The sequence below is a fragment of the Mesoplodon mirus genome, assembly GCF_964341445.2.
Source record: "Mesoplodon mirus genome assembly, chromosome: 7".
In the NCBI taxonomy this organism is placed as follows: Eukaryota; Metazoa; Chordata; class Mammalia; order Artiodactyla; family Ziphiidae; genus Mesoplodon; species Mesoplodon mirus.
Genome location: NC_138983.1, coordinates 59,800,429 through 59,817,469, shown reverse-complemented (window position 1 = coordinate 59,817,469; position 17,041 = coordinate 59,800,429). Strand labels below are relative to the sequence as shown.

Genomic DNA, 17,041 nt, shown 5'->3' with positions numbered 1-17,041 from the left:
TCTGGTTCTGCCTTCTCTGGCTCCTGCCCTGTGGGAGAGAATCGAGAGTCTCCTTTTTTCTTTCTGAGAGTCTCTGCAGGGAATTGAAATCCTTCAGAGCCTGGAAAACATACTTGGTCTTGGAAGATCCCAACTCAAACTGTGCTGGACTCTGGCCATTTTGTTTTGTTTTGTTTGTTTTGTTTTTTGGTACACGGGCCTCTCACTGTTGTGGCCTCTCCCGTTGCGGAGCACAGGCTCCGGATGCGCAGGCTCAGCGGCCACAGCTCATGGGCCCAGCCGCTCCGCGGCATGTGGGATCTTCCCGGACCGGGGCACGAACCCATGTCCCCTGCATCGGCAGGCGGACTCTCAACCACTGCGCCACCAGGGAAGCCCTGGCCATTTTTTTAATACTCCTGCTCACTTTCTCCAGGGCTGGGCTCTACTGAAGAGTGCTAATGACTGTGGTCTCTCATGAGCATTTGAACGGGGGCTCAGTCTCAGAGCAGTCTGCAACCAAGCAATGATGCTGCCTGGTGCCTCCTCCCGCACTAAGAAGGAACAATTGGATAACAGAGCCCGTGAGAATTGTTAGCCTCCCATCCCATCATTCAGGATGATTATTTACAAGGCAGGCCTTTTGGGTCATCTTTCCTTTTCCATTCGATCTTCCCCACATTCATCTGTCCTTCCTTGCCCCTGATTAATTTGTCCTTCCACTGCTTCCCAGAGTTTAGCCCTTTCCATCGTGGACTCTCCTCCCAATCTTTCCTGTTCTGAAACCCCTAAGTTCTCAGCCCCATTATACACCCCTGAGTCTCCACTTCCTCTAAGAGAGTTGGCTTTAAGTACATCATTTCTTCACATTCTTCCACAAGTCTAGGGAGGAGAGAGAAGTTGTCTCCACTCTTGGGGCTCCCTAAGGCCCAAACACACATAAGTACTTTTCCACACCTCCCCCCAGCCTTTGAGAGTCATACCATCTTGTTATTCAAGCCTCTACCCTCCTCAGTGTTGTCATGAAATGACCTTTCTTTTTCATCAAAGACTTTAGTATAGCTGTGCCTGTACCCTTTGTTCTCTCACCAGCATCCTCAACTCCATGGTCCTTTAAGCCTGTAAGGCCACCAGCCATCATTCCTCTTAACAGTGTCTCCATTCTTTTAACACTTTCCTCAAAATCACTAACATACTGCCTCCCTCAAGCCCCATTTTTCACAGACTCCAACTCCTCTCCAGAGAGAATGGGATCACCAGGTATGATGGCCTCAAAATCCCACCCTGTCCATCCTCATTCTGCACCGCCATCATACGCTCATGCATGCACTTATCTGCATCCTCACCCATCTTCCCTTTCAGTCTTGAAGGAGGAGGTACCTCTCTAGGTTAAAAACCAATTGCTTCCTGTAGCCATGGTTAATTCCTCAGACCCTCCTCTCTCCCCTGGGACCTTGCCCCACTAGCCATTGCCTGTCCATCAGCTCTTTACCTGCGGTGTTAAATGAGGTCCCACTGCTTACTTCCCAGCAACTGTTCCTCAATCCTTCCCTTCCCCACTCCTCCTCTCCACCTCCTGTTACCTATCCTTTCTCTCTTTCCTTGCTGCACTCACTGAGTAGTAGTTCTTCATCCTCCTGTCTCACTAGCATCCTTTCTTTATTCTGGAAAGAATATTTATATTCTTTCTTATATTCAGCATAAATGAATATTATTTATTCATTTGTCCATCAACGGACACTTAGGTTGTTTCCATGTCTTGGCTTTTGTGAATAATGCTGCAATGGACATGAGGTGCAGATATCTCTTTGAGATAGTGATTTCATTTCCTTTGGATATACCCAGAAGCAGAATTGCTGGATCATATGGTAGTTCTATTTTCAAATTTCTTGAGGAACCTCCATAATGTTTGCCATAGTGGCTGTACCAGTTTACATCGCCACCAGCGGTGTCCAAGGGTTCACTGTTTCTCCACATCCTTGCCAGCATTTTCGATGTCTTTTTTTTTTGATAACAGCAATCCTAACAGGTATAAGGTGATATCTCATTGTGGTTTGATTTGCATTTTCATGATGATTAGTGATGTTGAACAACTTTTCACGTGCCTATTGGACATTTGTATATTTTTTTGGAAAAAGATCTATTAAGATCCCTTGCCTATTTTTAAATTGGGTTATTTGGTTTTTTGCTCTTGAGTTGTATGAGTTCCTTGTATATTTTGGATATCAACCTCTTAGCTGATACGTAGTTTGCAAATATTTTCTCCCCTTCCATAGGTTGCCTTTTCATTTTGTTGACAGTCTCCTTTGATATGCAAAAGATTCTCAGTTTGATGTGGCCCCACTTGTTAATTTTTGCTTTTGTTCCCTTTGCTTTTAGTGTCAAATCCAAAAAAGTAATTGCCAAGACCAATGTCAAGCAGCTTACCCCCTATGTTGAAGTCCTCCTAGGAGTTTTATCGTTCCAGGTCCTAATGTTCAAATCTAATCCACTTTGAGTTGATTTTTGAGTATGGTGTCAGATAAGGGTCTGGTTTCATTCTTTCACCCATGGATATCCAGTTTTCCCAGCACCATTTATTAAAGACACTATCCTCTCCCCATTGTGTATTCTTGGCACCTTTGTTGAAAATTAATTGACCACAGGGACTTGGTGGTCCAGTGGCTAAGGCTCTGCGCTCCCAATGCAGGGGGCCTGGGTTCTATCCCTGGTCAGGGAACTAGATCCCACATGCCGCAACTAAGAGTTCGCATGCCACAACGAAAAAAAAATTAAAAAAAAAAAAAGATCCCGCATGCTGCAACAAAGATCCCACAAGATCCTGCACGTGGCAACGAAGATGCCCTGTGCCACAACTAAGACCTGATGCAGCCAAATAAATAAATAAATAAATATATTTTTTTAAATATTGAAAAACATTGACCACATAGGCATGGGTTTATTTCTGGGTTCTCTATTCTGTTCCATTGATCTATGTGTCTGCTTTTATGAGATATCATACTGTTTTGATTACTATAGCTGTGTAATACAGTTTGAAATCAGGAAGTGTGATGCCTCCAGCTTTTTTCTTCTTCCTCTCCTGTCTTTGAATCATTAAGATCATCAGCCACTTTTTTCTTCTTCCTCTCCTGTCTTTGAATCATTAAGATCATCAGCTACATCCTAATTTCAAAGTCTAATGGAGACTTATCAGACCTCATATTACTGTGGTATTTTTACTCTGTTGACGACTCTCATTCTAGTAGCTGTTCCCTTCCTTGGCTTCTATGATAACACATTGGACACTACTCTCTTGTTCAATTCTTACCTCATTGGCTGCTCTTCCCAATCCCCTTCATGGCTCTTCTTTTGTTATCCACCCTTAATGCTGCCCAGGCCCTCCTTTCACTACATATTCTCTGGAGGTGACAACATCCATTCTCATGGTTCCACTTAACCACGATAGACTGACAGACTGATGTCTCCAAAATATCTATCCTCAGCTCACCTGAGTTCCAAATTTTATACTCAACCACATCCTAGACATCTTCATTTGGATATCTCACATACATATTAAAGTCATCATGTACAAAACCAAATTCATTATGGTATGTCTCTCCTCTCAAACCTGCTCATCCTTTTCTTCCCAAACATCATGAGTAACATCACTAATGTACGGCCCAGGAAGACGGAAGTCATCTTGTACTACACTCCTCCTGCACCACCACTCCTCACATCTAGTCAGCCACCAAGAATTGTAGTCTCTGTAACCTCTCTCATATCTTACTCCTCTTTTCTAATCCTACGACCACTAGCTTAGTTTAGATCCTCATTACAAGCTGGGCAATTGAAACTGACTCTTGTCTATTTTCCTTTGATCCTTAGTATTGAAGCCAAAATGATGCTGATGTCACACAACCTGACCATTTCCCTTATTAAATAAACCTTACAATGGCTCCTCAGAGCCTGGACTATATGCATTATAGGTAATATCCTCCATGATTTGGCCCCATTTACCTTTCTTGTTTTCTCCTTTCACACCAGCCCGTATGCCTTACACTCCAGCCAAGTCAATGTACTCAGGAACCACCACCACTTACCACCTGTACACCAGCCTCCACGGCCAAAGGCTATTTTCTTTCATGCTCTTGTGGTTTGAACATGGTGCTGTTTACTCTGCCTGAAAGTCCTTTCCCCAACTTCTCCCTCTGCTATGATTCTACTCATCTTTGAAGATCCAGTTCCAGCATCATCTCTGTGACACCATTTGCTGACATCCCAGCCCTGGGCTAGATGAAGATTCCTCTCTATGCCCACCCATGCTTTCCTCTATCATTATACTACCCAGTGCCAATGTGCAGATCTGTCTTCACAGCTTACTGTGAGCTCCTTAGTCATATCCTAACTATGTGTCTTGAGTATAAAGCTGGCCACTTACATGTGTCTTCAGTAAATAGAAGGAAGTAAGAAAATTTAGGTCCTCCTATTTGAAAAACTCTCTGGCCCCCTAAAACACCTGTCCCCTCCCCCTGCTATAGATCTCTCTCCTTTCCTGTAGTCAAGCCTCCTTAAAGAACAGGCTCTACTCCACGTCTTCAGTCCCCCCCTCCACCCTACCCAACTCCTTTACTGAGTGCTGACTAGTTTCCACCCCCACCTCTCCACCCACCCCGTTGTCCCCAAGGTCACCAGTGGTCTCCCTCTGGCCAAATCCAATGGATACGTATCAGTCCTCACCTCCCTGGCCTCCTCTGTATCAGTCAACCCTGACGAACACTCTCTGTCCCATGGCTTCCCTTGGCTTTCCCTTGGCTTCATTGGCACTGCCTCCTCCCCTTCTTCTCCCTCTCTGGCTACTCCTTCTCACTCTCCTTTGAAGGCTGTGCCTCCTCTCCTCAACCTTTAAGTGCTGGAGCTTCTTAGGGTCTGTTCTAGCCCCCTTCTCTTCCTAGTGTACATGCTGTTCCTGAGAAATCTTATTCACTCCCTTAGCTTCGTTTACCATTTATCACATTTCCCATATAAGCCAACCCAAACCTAAGGTGATTCCTCATTTTCCCACTGAGAAAATCCCAAAAGCTTTTTGACCAGCCTGAAACTGTATACCTTCAGGGATGAGGATGAAACAACCAAAAGTTTACTTCTGTCAGTTAATGGACTTTATTATACATATATTTAAATTCACATATCATGAAGTATAAATATATATGGAATCTAAGAAAAAAATGTCAAGAAGAACCTAGGGGTAAGACAGGAATAAAGACTCAGACCTACTAGAGCATGGACTTGAGGATATGGGGAGGGGGAAGGGTAAGCTGTGACAAAGTGAGAGAATGCCATGGACATATATACACTACCAAATGTAAAACAGATAGCTAGTGGGAAGCAGCCGCATAGCACAGGGAGATCAGCTCGGTGCTTTGTGACCACTTAGAGGGGTGGGATAGGGAGGGTGGGAGGGAGACGCAAGAGGGAATAGATATGGAAACATATATATATATATATATGTATAACTGATTCACTTTGTTATAAAGCAGAAACTAACACACCATTGTAAAGCAATTATACTCCAATAAAGATGTAAAAAAAAAAGTAAAAAATATTACAAGAATAAAAAAAATTTATAAATAATATATTGATTTATAAATATTGCTTTCTTTCCATTCTCATAATTCCATAAACAAGTTAATGCATACTTTTAACATGAATTCTCCAGAGCAGTGTCTTTCTCATTATTAGGGTCACTTTTTCAGCCATCTTACCTATTTTCCAGAACAGATGATCTTCTCTTCAGTCTAAGTGGAGAATTTCAGAGAGGACACAGCACAATTTGAATCCATTTGTGATGCAGTCATTGGAAACTGTATCCCAAGTCACAGGTCCCCATTTGCATCACTCTAGGGCAGCTGGTGTTTGGCATGCATCCTGCAAGAATATATTCATGACCTCTAAAAATCACTTACTGTTTTGCCTTTTAAAAATAACTTTTTAATTGTTAATTTTTTACTGAAGTATAATATTCATACAGAAAATGGCCTAAGTCATAAGTGTTTGGCTCAATGAATTGTCACAAAGTAAAACATCCATATAACATCACTCAGGTCAAGAAACAGAATATTTCCAGCAGCCTAGAAGCCCCTCCCAAGTACTACAGTATTACTTTTTTTTTTTTTTTTTTTTTTTTTTTTTTTGCTGTACGCGGGCCTCTCACTGTTGCGGCCTCTCCCATTGCGGAGCACAGGCTCCAGATGCGCAGGCCCAGAGGACATGGCTCACGGGCCCAGCCGCTCCCCGGCATGTGGGATCCTCCCAGACCGGGACACGAACCCATGTCCCCTGCATTGGCAGGCGGACTCTCAACCACTGCGCCACCAGGGAAGCCCTACAGTATTACTTTTAAAGGCACTTTTTATAAAGCATATTTAGAAACATTCACCACATGCAGTTGTGAGACTATTACCAGGAATAGCTATCAAAGCTGTGACTATTGATTCTGTGGGAAATGACCTATACAGGCATCCAAAATAGCATAGTTGAGGACATTTCAGGTTAATGGGTCATGCCCAAACAGTAAAAATGGTTAGCATTTATGGAGCACTTACTATGTGCCAGGTACAAAGTACTTTATATATATTAAATAATTTAACCCTTAGTCCCACTTTATAGATGAGAAAACTGAGGCAGAGACAGGCTAAGTAACTTTTTAAAAGCCACACAGCTTGTAAATGGCAGGGTCTGGACCCCAAGCCAGGCAGTCTGGCCCCAGAGTCCACAAGCTTAGTCACCATACCATACTGCTCTATCCAGTGGTTTGTTGTTCAAAATAAAGTAAATGAGAGCAAACCCTGTAATATGAGAGACTTTGTAAGGACTCAAATATAAGGTTACTCCCTCTTTCCTTGGGATGATTTTAGAAAAACAAAACAGCAAAAACCTCACCCTATATTCAAGCTTATACAGTATTTGCAGATGACTTCCAAATATTTATGTCCATCCCAGACCACTCTTCTAAGCTGCAGACCTACCTACCCGACAGGCACTTCAAAGTTAGCAGCCCAAATCGAAAGTCATCATCTTTCTAAATCAGCCTCCTGCAAGCAACTCCTGCTCCTTTTGTCCAAAACAGTGAATGTCACCACCATCCACCCAGCTGCCCAAGCCAGAAACCTGGATGTTATCAAGGATTCCAGCCTCTTCTTCACTCCTCTATTTCAAAATCACACTCCCTTCTGCTTTAACTGAAAGTGTGTTCTCTCACCCCAGAAGTTCCTGATTTCTTTGTACCATTTGCACGTCTCAAGTCAGAATACCTTTGGACTCACAGCCTATACTCAGTCACAGGAAGGACAGAAGAGGAGGGATCAAAACTCTTCCAGTTCTTTAATACTGTCTGCCTCCATCTGATTTACTTCTTTCCATTTTCTCTGCCAGTTGGCCCCTCAAGCCCCTTCCCACCTCCTTGCCTAGTTTCCATCTCGCTTTCCTTTTCTGAGGAGTATACCCTGAGTGAGACCACCATCCCTAAATCTCCTCGTTCCAATACCCTCCACCTGGAGCCTCAACTTTGGGATGAAAGAGGAAGTGAGGGAAGGAGAACTAATAAAGCGCATGGGTTAAACAGAAGTGACCAGGAGGAGAGAATGGAGAGATTAATATGGAAGAAGAGGATGAGGAAAGAGGGATGACAGAAGGAAACTGGGAGGGAAAGTCATGTGGGGAAGAGACAGGGAGAAAGGGACAGTGAGAAGGGGTTGGGAGAAAAGAGTTGAAGAGAAGAGGTGGGGAGACAGGGAAAGGAGAAGGGCAGGCAAAGAACATGGGGAGAACTGGTGTGGAGAAGAGGCTGAGGAGAAAGGATCGAGAAGGGATGGGGACAAGGGGCTGGAGAGGAAAGGATGGGAGATGGGGCGAGAAGAAGAGGGTAGGGAGAAGGGAGAGGGGAATGGAGAGAAAAGGGTTGGGAGGGAGAATAGGGCAGTGAGGGAGAAGAGGGGACGGTGGAGGAATGGGGGGTAGGAAAGAAGATGGAAGAGCAGGACGAGAAGGAGAAGGGGACGAGGAGAGAGGATGCAGAGAACGGGATGGGAGAAGGGGACAGGGCGCTTGGACCAGGAGAAGGGAAGAGAACGGGGACGCGGGAACCGCGCAGCGCTGGGGCCGGATCCGGCCGGGGACTGGGGCCGGGAAGTCTAGGGGCGGAGGGAGGACTGGCGGGCGCTGGGGGGGCAGCGGCGCGGAGCGCGGGTGGGGGCGGGGGCGGGGGCTCGCGGGCGGAGGGGCGGGGGCTCGGGTTACCGCGCGGAGGGCGGGGGAGGGGAGGGGAGGGGGCGCGGGGCCGCGGCGGCGAATCTCGCTTCCTCCTCGGGGCGGCTGTGGAGGAGGCGGCGCCCCGGCGGCGGCGACGGCGGCGGCGGACGGACCGATCGACGGGCGGGTGCTCGCGAACCGACGGCCGGCCGCCCGCCCGGAGCTGCTCGCTGGCCGGGAGACAGCGGTGGCGGACGATGCGCGGCCCCAGGCCCCGCGCTGGCGGGCGCTGCCCAGGGGGCTGACCGCGCCGGACGGCGCCCCAGGACCGGGCAAGGGAGCCCGCGCCGCGCGGAGGTCAGTGCCCACGGCCGCCCGGCCCGTCCGGCCGCACCCGCCGGGCCGCCGGCCTCTCCTGGGCGGCGGTGGCGGCGACGGAGCCGGGGGCTTTGTTCTGAGCCGGAGACAATGGGGGAGGGGGGGGGCCTGGGCCTGCGGGACGAGGACGAGCGTGAACGTGAGCGTGGGGGCAGGGCCTGGGGGTCTTTGTGTGCGTGTGTCATCGAGTCGGATGTGTGGCGGCGTGAGTGTGCCGGGGGTGTGGGCAGGGTGTGTGTGTGCTCCTCCGAATGTGAATGTGAGCGCTAGTGCATCGCCTAGTGTGAGTCAGTGCGTGTCACTGGGGAGTTGTGTGTGTGTGTGTGTGTGTTTGGCCGTGTGTACGTGCGTGTCACTCCAAGGCTGTGTGGGTCAGAGTGAGTATGTGTCTGGTCAGCCAGTCCCTGTGAGGGAGTGTGTGTGTGTGTGTGTGTGTTGCCTGCCTCTGTGGGAGCCATGTGTCAGAATGTGGAGGATGGGTGTATGACAGAGACAAACTGAGACAGAAACAAAGAAACTGAGGGGGGAGAAGTAAAGAGAAACAGAGGAGAGACAGGCGAAGCCCGAACTGGAGGTCTGTCACCCAGACTGGTGTTGAGTTTGTGTCCAGGATGCCTAGATGGGAATCCTGTGCAGGGGACGGAGGGAGGTCACTGCGGGCCTGGTCCCACGTGGAGGGGGTGGGGAAATGGAGGTCTGGAAGTACAATGAGCTCAGTGTGGCGTGGGCCGGGCTCACAGCCATGGGGTCATAGGCCAGAAAAATATTGTTGCTTATGTCAACTCCTCAAATACCCACAGGGGACACAGTTGCAGGCAGCACACATCCACAAGAGATGCCTTCACAGCCATCACACACCCCCCGGAAGCACTGTCAGAGCCAATACACATTTACAGAGGGTGCTCTCAGAACAGCATACACCCACGACAGAAATGGTGCAGCCAACACATTCCCACAGGATCATTGTCAAGGCCACCACAAACCATGGGAGACACCATTGCTGCCAGCACCTTTCTGGAGACACTGCCACAGCAATATACATCCAATGGTAACCCTGTCACAGCCAACCCATCATCTAGGTTATACTTCATCAGGACTGCCTGTACATAGCAGGTGTCTCAGAGACCTGACACTAACAGGAGGCTGTGTTGCAGTCACCCTTACCAACACCTGTTTGTATATCCCATAGGAAACACAGTTTTAGGTGTCTTGCACACACCAGACTGAGCTGTCCCAACTGCTGAATAAACTCCCATTAACTTATGATACTCACACCATGGCTTCTTCTCACTCGTAGACTTTCCAGGCTTACCCTCTAGTTCCCTGAAAACTTGGGGACCTAGATCAGTCTTCCCCTCACCCTATACACTGCCATGGTTCCAAGTGTCCCTCCAAGTGTAGCCTCACAGTTTCTTGAGCTCTTTAGCTCCTGTTACCTTCTCCCCTCCCACGACCACTCTGTATAATTGGTCCATCTCTAAAATTCGGAACTCCTACATTCCACTCTGCCCACAGCCTCCAGTGTCCTTCCAGCTCCCGGATGCCCTTGCTCCCATTCCACTTACTCTTCAACCTCATAATGACTCCTTGCCCTTGACCTCTTTGCTTTGTCCTAATCTGCCCCTTTCTGGCTTTGTGCTCTCCTTCCAGTTTATACGCCCAGGACCATCACTTCACCCACTCCTTGGCCACTCTTTGTTCCATTTTATTGTTGTCCTTGAGACCATCCATCCCACAAAGTCTCAGCCCTAGCTGGAATGATTTCTCAACCACACCAAGTTATGCTTCTATAAATTCACGCTTCTATAAATTGCACCCTCAACTGGGCCCTCCATAAATAAATAGATGAAATTTTTTCTATTTTTTCACATCCCCTTACCTTACATCCCTCATTGTTTTCAGCAGATTAATTAGTCAACTCGCTGGATCATTTATTCTGCAAACACCTATTAAGCACCTACTCTGTGCCAGGCGGTGTGGTAGGTGGTGGCATTACAAGGGTGAACAAAATAGACATGGTCCTTGCCTGTGTGGAGCTTACAGGCTATGGGGTGAGCGCTGTACCATGGCAGCACATAGCAGGGAAACCTGAGCCCTTGTAGGGAGACCAGAAGAGGCTTTTGGAAGGAAGTGACATTTAAGCTTAAGCTTGATAGATACATAGGGAGATTACCAAGCAAAGGAGAGGTGGAGGAGAGGTGGAGGTGAGGTGAAGTAGGTGGAAAATATGCCAAGCCTAGGGAGCAGCAATGGAAAGCCCACATGTAAGAAAGTATCGTATGTCCGAGGGAAAAAGCAATCCAGTGAGCCTGGCACTAGTATAGCATGATGTGAGGGCGGGTCACAGAGTCTGAGAGAGGTAATGAAGGGTTAGTTAGGTCATGCAGTTCTTGCAGTTCTTGCAGGTCCATATGAAAGCTTATGGAAGCCAAGAATAATTGAAAATCACCGAATCATTTGAAGCTGTGGTGTGATGTGATCAGATCTGTCTTATAAATACCACTCTGACAGCAGTGTGGTGACTGGAGGGAGGAGTCTGAAAAGAAAGGAATAGTTGGCTGTTGCAGGAACCCAGGAGGGGATAATGCTGGTCTGAACTGGAGAAGTGGCAGTAGAGGACGAGGAAGTAGAGTTTCAAGAATTCTTTAGGCAGTGGGGTCAGAAGGGCTCAGTGACAGAATGGATGTGGAGGCTGAAGGAAAGGGAGGAAGGAAGAGTACACATGACAGACACACCTGGTCTGTCGGCCACTCGGAATATTGAGGCCATCCAGTTTGAATTCCTTCGGCTGTTGCAGATCCCACCCCCTTCGGCCTCACTTGACAAAGTACTCTGAGTCTTATCCATATGTCCAGTTTCTCCCTCTGTACCTATTCCTCCTGTGAGCACGTGAAGAGCCTCCAGGCTCTCCTATCTTCTAGGTTATAATACCTCTCCAGGTATTAACCTTGTAATACCTGACTAGCTAAGACGCTCTCTCACTTTGCCTCACTGCCACATTTTGTGCAAGGGTCTTCCGCACAGAGCTGTTCCCACCTCCTCACTTCCCATTTACTCCTGTCCCATCCAATGTAACTGCTGTCCCTAAGAGAACATGACCTCTCACCTGCCAAATTTAGGGGCTCTTTTCAAAAGTCCTCAACTGCTTGACCTCTTGGCGGGGTCCAACATTGTTGACTGTTTTTTTCTCTTTGAATCATTCTTACGCCTTTTGAGCCACTATTTTATTCTGTCAGTATTTAATGAGCTCACTGCTAGGTGGTGGGGATACTGTAATAGGAGACACTATTCTATTCCTACCCTTGGCAAGGGAGACAGGCAAATAAACAGATAATACAGTAGGGTGGGATCTGTGCATCTCTCTTTCAGGGCACCTCCTGGCTGTTCCTTCTCAGTCTGTTTTGGGGGCTCCTTTGGGTGGCCCCTAAATGTTACTGTTTATTAGGGTTCTGGCTTGGACCTTCTTATTGTCTCACTGTATACACCCCTCTTGGTCATCTGTCTCATTCATTTCCAGGGCTTTAACTATCATCTGTATAAGCTGATGACTTCCAAATATCTATCTCTTCCAGACCTCTCTTCTGACCCCTAGACCTGCAGGTCTGCTTCCTACCTGACTTTAGAGTCCATAAGCCCCTTAACGTGTCCAGACCTGATCTCCTCATTCCTTCCTCCCCCAAACCACCATCCCCAGTCAGTTATCAAGCTACAAACCCAGCAATTAACCGTAGCCACTCCCTTCTCCACATGTCCCATAACCCAGAAAGTCATTGGGACCTGTTGGTTCTACTTCCTTTCCAGCTGTCTCTGATATCCCATCCCCTTTTATCCATGGCCTCAGCTACTGCCTTCACCATCTTTTCACATGAATTACTCCAAGAGCCTCCTAACTTGTCTCCCTAGACATCTACCTTTCCCTCTTCCAATCCAGTCTTCTCATTGCGGCAAGAGGAATCTCTCTAAAGTGCAAATCCAGCCACGGCATTCCCTGCTCAGCATTCTTTAGTGTCCTACCACTGTCTTGGGTGAGATCTCTACTTTAAGGAGCCTTAGGAGGTCTGTCATGACCTGACTCCCCCAGCCTCCCCACCCTCTCCCATTTCCATAGCTCCCTCACATGGCAAGTTCCAGCCATACTGAATTCCTTGTAGTTCCCCAAAGACACTGCATTCTTGCATGCTTCTGGCCCTTTGCACATACTGCCTGAAAAGCCTTTTACTCCCTTTGTCTCCTGGCTGACCCCTTCCCATCCTCAGCTCTATCTCAAACCCTGTCTCTCCTGACCACCAGGCAAGCTTGGGACCCTCTTGTATCACTGTTGTCATTACCTCTTCCCTTTCTGTCTCTCTGCCTGGGCTGGGATATCCTTAATGACAAGGTTGTATATTATTCACCTTCATGTCCCCGGACCCCTCTACAGACGCTTGGCAATGAACAGATGAATGAATGAATGAGGCACCTCACAGCACCTCCCTCACCCTCATTCACTCTTCAGAAGACTGACCCCTGGTCTCAGCTGCCCACACAGTAGAGATATTTCCACACACGCCCACTTACCCACTAGAGACATTTCCACTCCCCTCCCGCACAAGTCGTCCTTCCTCACCCTACTGTCTCTCCTCTTCTCTCTCTTTCACCTGGACTTCTCTTTTCCTGGATCCTCTTCCTCTCCCCTATTGTACTTTATTTCCCTTTCATTCAGCTAGCAAATATTTAACAAACACCAGAAATTTGCAGATCCAAATCTACTGGGCCACGTGCCTGTTGGGGTTCTTGGAGGGAGTGGAAGACGAGGAAGCTGTGACATGCCATCAGGCCACAGGACTATAGTGCCTCTCCATCTGCCCTGCTCCACCAGGCCCCCTTCCCTGGAGGTGCCACGGGCTGCTCCTTCCTCTGACACCCACTCACATACACCACTCTGAGCCCTCCTACTCCTGGCACCCCCAGGCCCCTGCTCCTCCCTGTATCAGGTTCCCAGATACTTGTGCCCTCTTCTTCCTCTTCCTTTTGCCTGTCAGTGGTGATAGAAGCAAGACTGAACTCTCTGATGCCCCGGTACCTGCAAGCAAAAGCCCCTCCCATGGGTTCATGGTATTGGATCCCATCTTTTTCCTGGTTTCCTGCTGCCTGCCCCTTCCTTCAGCTCAGGTGTCAGTGTTTCCAGGTAATCCTCTGACTTCCGGGCATTTCAACCTCTGCCACTTAGGAGGGGCTTCTCAGTTCCTGTGTCCCCTAGTGAGAGGGCACCTCCTTCCAGCAGTCCATCTAGAACCCCCAGGCCTGAGTCAGGATGCCCCTCTGTGTTCGCTTAGCACAGTGGAGTGCCCTGTTGTTCATGTTTTTCTGTCTAAGCTGCTCCATGGAAGGAGCTGTTTCCTCTCAGAGCCTAGAACACACTGTCATATGCTTGGTGAGGAAGGAGGAAAGGGAGGAAAGGAAGGGGGCTACACCTCACACCTTCCAGCCTCACTGTTTACCACCTGGATGACCTTAGCTTCTCTGAGCTTCCCTTTCCTCAGTTGAATATGGAGGTAACAGCAAGAGAGTTGTTCTGAGGATTGAGAAAGAAAACAACTATTAAGTGCTCGACTCTTAACTTAGTTCATTTTACTTCCAAGATCTCAGTCCCTCTACTACTCTGTCCTTCTCCTCCACCTCTTGCTTCTCCAGACTCGTTCTTCCCTCTGCGTCTCCAGCTTCTCTGCTAGCTCCAGCCTCACTGGCCTCCTCTGCAGCCTGGACTCTACTTGTGGGAGTCAGATCTTAAGACCAGGTCCTTGCTGCTCACCCCACCACTGTAGCTCCCTCACCCTGCCCTGCCCATCCCTGCCCAGGCCTCCCTACCTGTGAACGCCATGAAGGCAGGGACGCGATCTGTCCAGGTCACTGCTATGTCTCTAGTGCCTAGTATGGTGTTTGGCACATGGTAGGTCTTCAATAGGTACTTATTGAATAAATCTATTAGTGAATCATTTCACACATATGCCCTGGGCCCACCTCTCCTATTTTTTCCTTTGTCTCCTGGAGACCTCCAAGCATCCTCTGGTCACTTCCCCTCTAACCACCTGACCATGCCCACCTGACCCTCAACCTGGACTCATAACTGCCTCGTCACTGATCACCTCCTACTCTGACCCACCTTGCATATACTGCTGGAGTTACTCTCCTACGCACAGCTCTGCTCAGGCTCCTTCCCTGTTCGGTTGCCTGGCCATTTACATGAACGTTTATCAGGCTGTTCCAAGCCCTCCAGCAGAGAAGCAATATTGTGGAAGAGAAAGCACTAGCTTTGGAGTCCATCAGAGCTATGTTCCAGATGTTTCTCTGCTACCTAGTCTGAGCCTCAGTCTCCTCATCTGTGGAATAACACTTATCCCAGGGTTATTGTGAGTGTCTGGCATGCAATAGCAGCCAACATTTATTGAGCCTTCACTGTGTACCAGCCACTGTGCTAAGTTTTTTGTCATTCTTTCATTTAACTTTCATATCAACCATATAAAGTAGGCACTTTAATCCCCATTTTACAAAAGAAGAAACTTAGGTCTAGAAAGGTTGAAAGGATTTCTCTATAAGTGGCGGAGTCAGAATTTGAACTCGAGTCTGTCAGACAGCAGAGCCCATCTTCTTAACCACTGTAATAATAGTTCATGCTTGTGTACTTATACAAGCATGTTTGTGTTCATGCTTATGTGTGCACACAGTCGTGTGCAACACGCTATTCTAACTGCATATACACTGTAGTATTATTATTGTCCCTATTTTTTTTATGTGGACCATTTTTTTAAAGTCTTTATTGAATTTGTTACAATACTGCTTCTGTTTTATGTTTTTCTGTTTTTTGGCCATGAGGCGTGTGGGATCCTAGCTCCCTGACCAGGGGTCAAACCCGCCCCCCCTGCATTGGAAGGCGACGTCCTAACCACTGGACCACCAGGGAAGTCCCTGTCCCTATTTTATAAATGAGGAAATGGAAGCACTGAGCATTTCAGTGGCTCACCCAAGATTACACAGCTAGCAAGTGAGAAGCTGGGGAGAAATCCCAGAGTTGGTTTGCCCCCAGAGTCCATGTCTTCAGCACTGTCTGGTCCTACCTCACCATGATACATTGCCTCCATTTTCTAGGAGTGCAGTAAGCATGTGTTGATGAATGAATCTATACTGACATCTGGTCTATGGCTAGTTGTTAGTTGATTCATTCTCTATCAGTTCCCATTGCAGGAGGCTTGCTCCCTTAGGACTCTCCTGAAACGATTCTCCCCAAGATCACTGTGACCTCCTGACTGCTAAGACCAGTGGCCACTTCTCAGTCTTCATCTTTCTTGACCTTTCGGCAGCATTGGACACTATCGATCTCTCCGTCCTTGTTGAAATGCTCCCTCCTTTAACTTCTGAGCTACGGCCTCCTTCTCTTTCTCCTCCAAGAAGAATAGTGCTCTCCTCAGTTTGCCCCTTGAATGTGACTGTTCCCCAGGGCTCTGTCCTAGACTCTCTTTTCACTCTACATGTCCTACCTGATGTATCTCCATACCCATGGCTATGAGTTGCTCCTTGATTGGTCCAAATCCATCTCCAACCCAGACCTCTCTCCTAAGCTCCAGACCTGCAAATCCAACTGTGTTTGGGACATCTCCATGGGGAGACCTCAACAGGAACCCCCAAAATGGCTTCTCTTCTGTGGTGTCCTAATGGCACCACATTAGTAATCAGGCCAGAACCCTGGAGTCAGTCTAGAGCCCTTCCATTCCCTCACCCTTCCTGAAGGGTCGGTAGCCAAATCTTGTCAACTTCACCTCCTCACATCTTTCTTCTCTGTGTCCTCTCTGTCCCGCTACTGCTGACCTGGGTTACAAACACCTTGTCCTTGGTGTCCCTCCTCCCAGAGGTTCTCTTCTCCAGGCCTCCATTGTCTTCCTAGGTCTCTCCCCTGAAATTTCTTCCTCTCTTCATCTTTCCCTTCTCCATGAATCTCAAGCAGTATGGAGTGCATAGTCCTGGGATCAAATCAAGGCTGTGTTAACTCAGGACAGTTGTCTCACTCCGAGCCCCAGTTTCCTCAGTGGAAGGTAGGATGCCTTCTTCACACGGTTGTTACGATGATTAAATAAGGCACCGTCTATGAATTGCCAGCACACTAACAGTTCAGAAAAGAAACCTTCCCTCTGCCTTCTCTGCTCACATCCATCCCCGGCCTCTCCCTGAGGTGCCTAATGGGACCAGTCCTCAGGAGGGACAGAGCCAGGCCCGGGCACTGCCCTGGGCCACCCATCCATGAGGCTGTCCCGGGGACATCCAAGGAAGCCAGCTTGTCAGCCTTCTCCTCCCTCCTCCCGTACTAACGCCTCTTCTCCTCTTTGCCCCCTTCCACCCACTCCCCAGCCCTAGCTCCCGCCTTTATTTACCACCCCCCACCTCTCCAGCCCAGCTGTTCCTGTCTCTGACTTGCCTCCCCTTTCTG

At 48.2% G+C, this 17,041-nt stretch overlaps 1 protein-coding gene across 1 annotated transcript in view; it reads left to right on the top strand.

The window, feature by feature from the left end:
• The first annotated feature begins 8,341 nt into the window (after positions 1-8,341).
• The window catches only part of DCHS1 (dachsous cadherin-related 1), a 34,752-nt gene continuing 26,052 nt past the window's right edge, over positions 8,342-17,041 (top strand). Inside the window, exon 1 of the mRNA XM_082627901.1 lies at positions 8,342-8,562. The gene's annotated coding sequence lies outside the window, so the exon portion shown is untranslated. The remainder of the gene's footprint in view (positions 8,563-17,041) is intronic.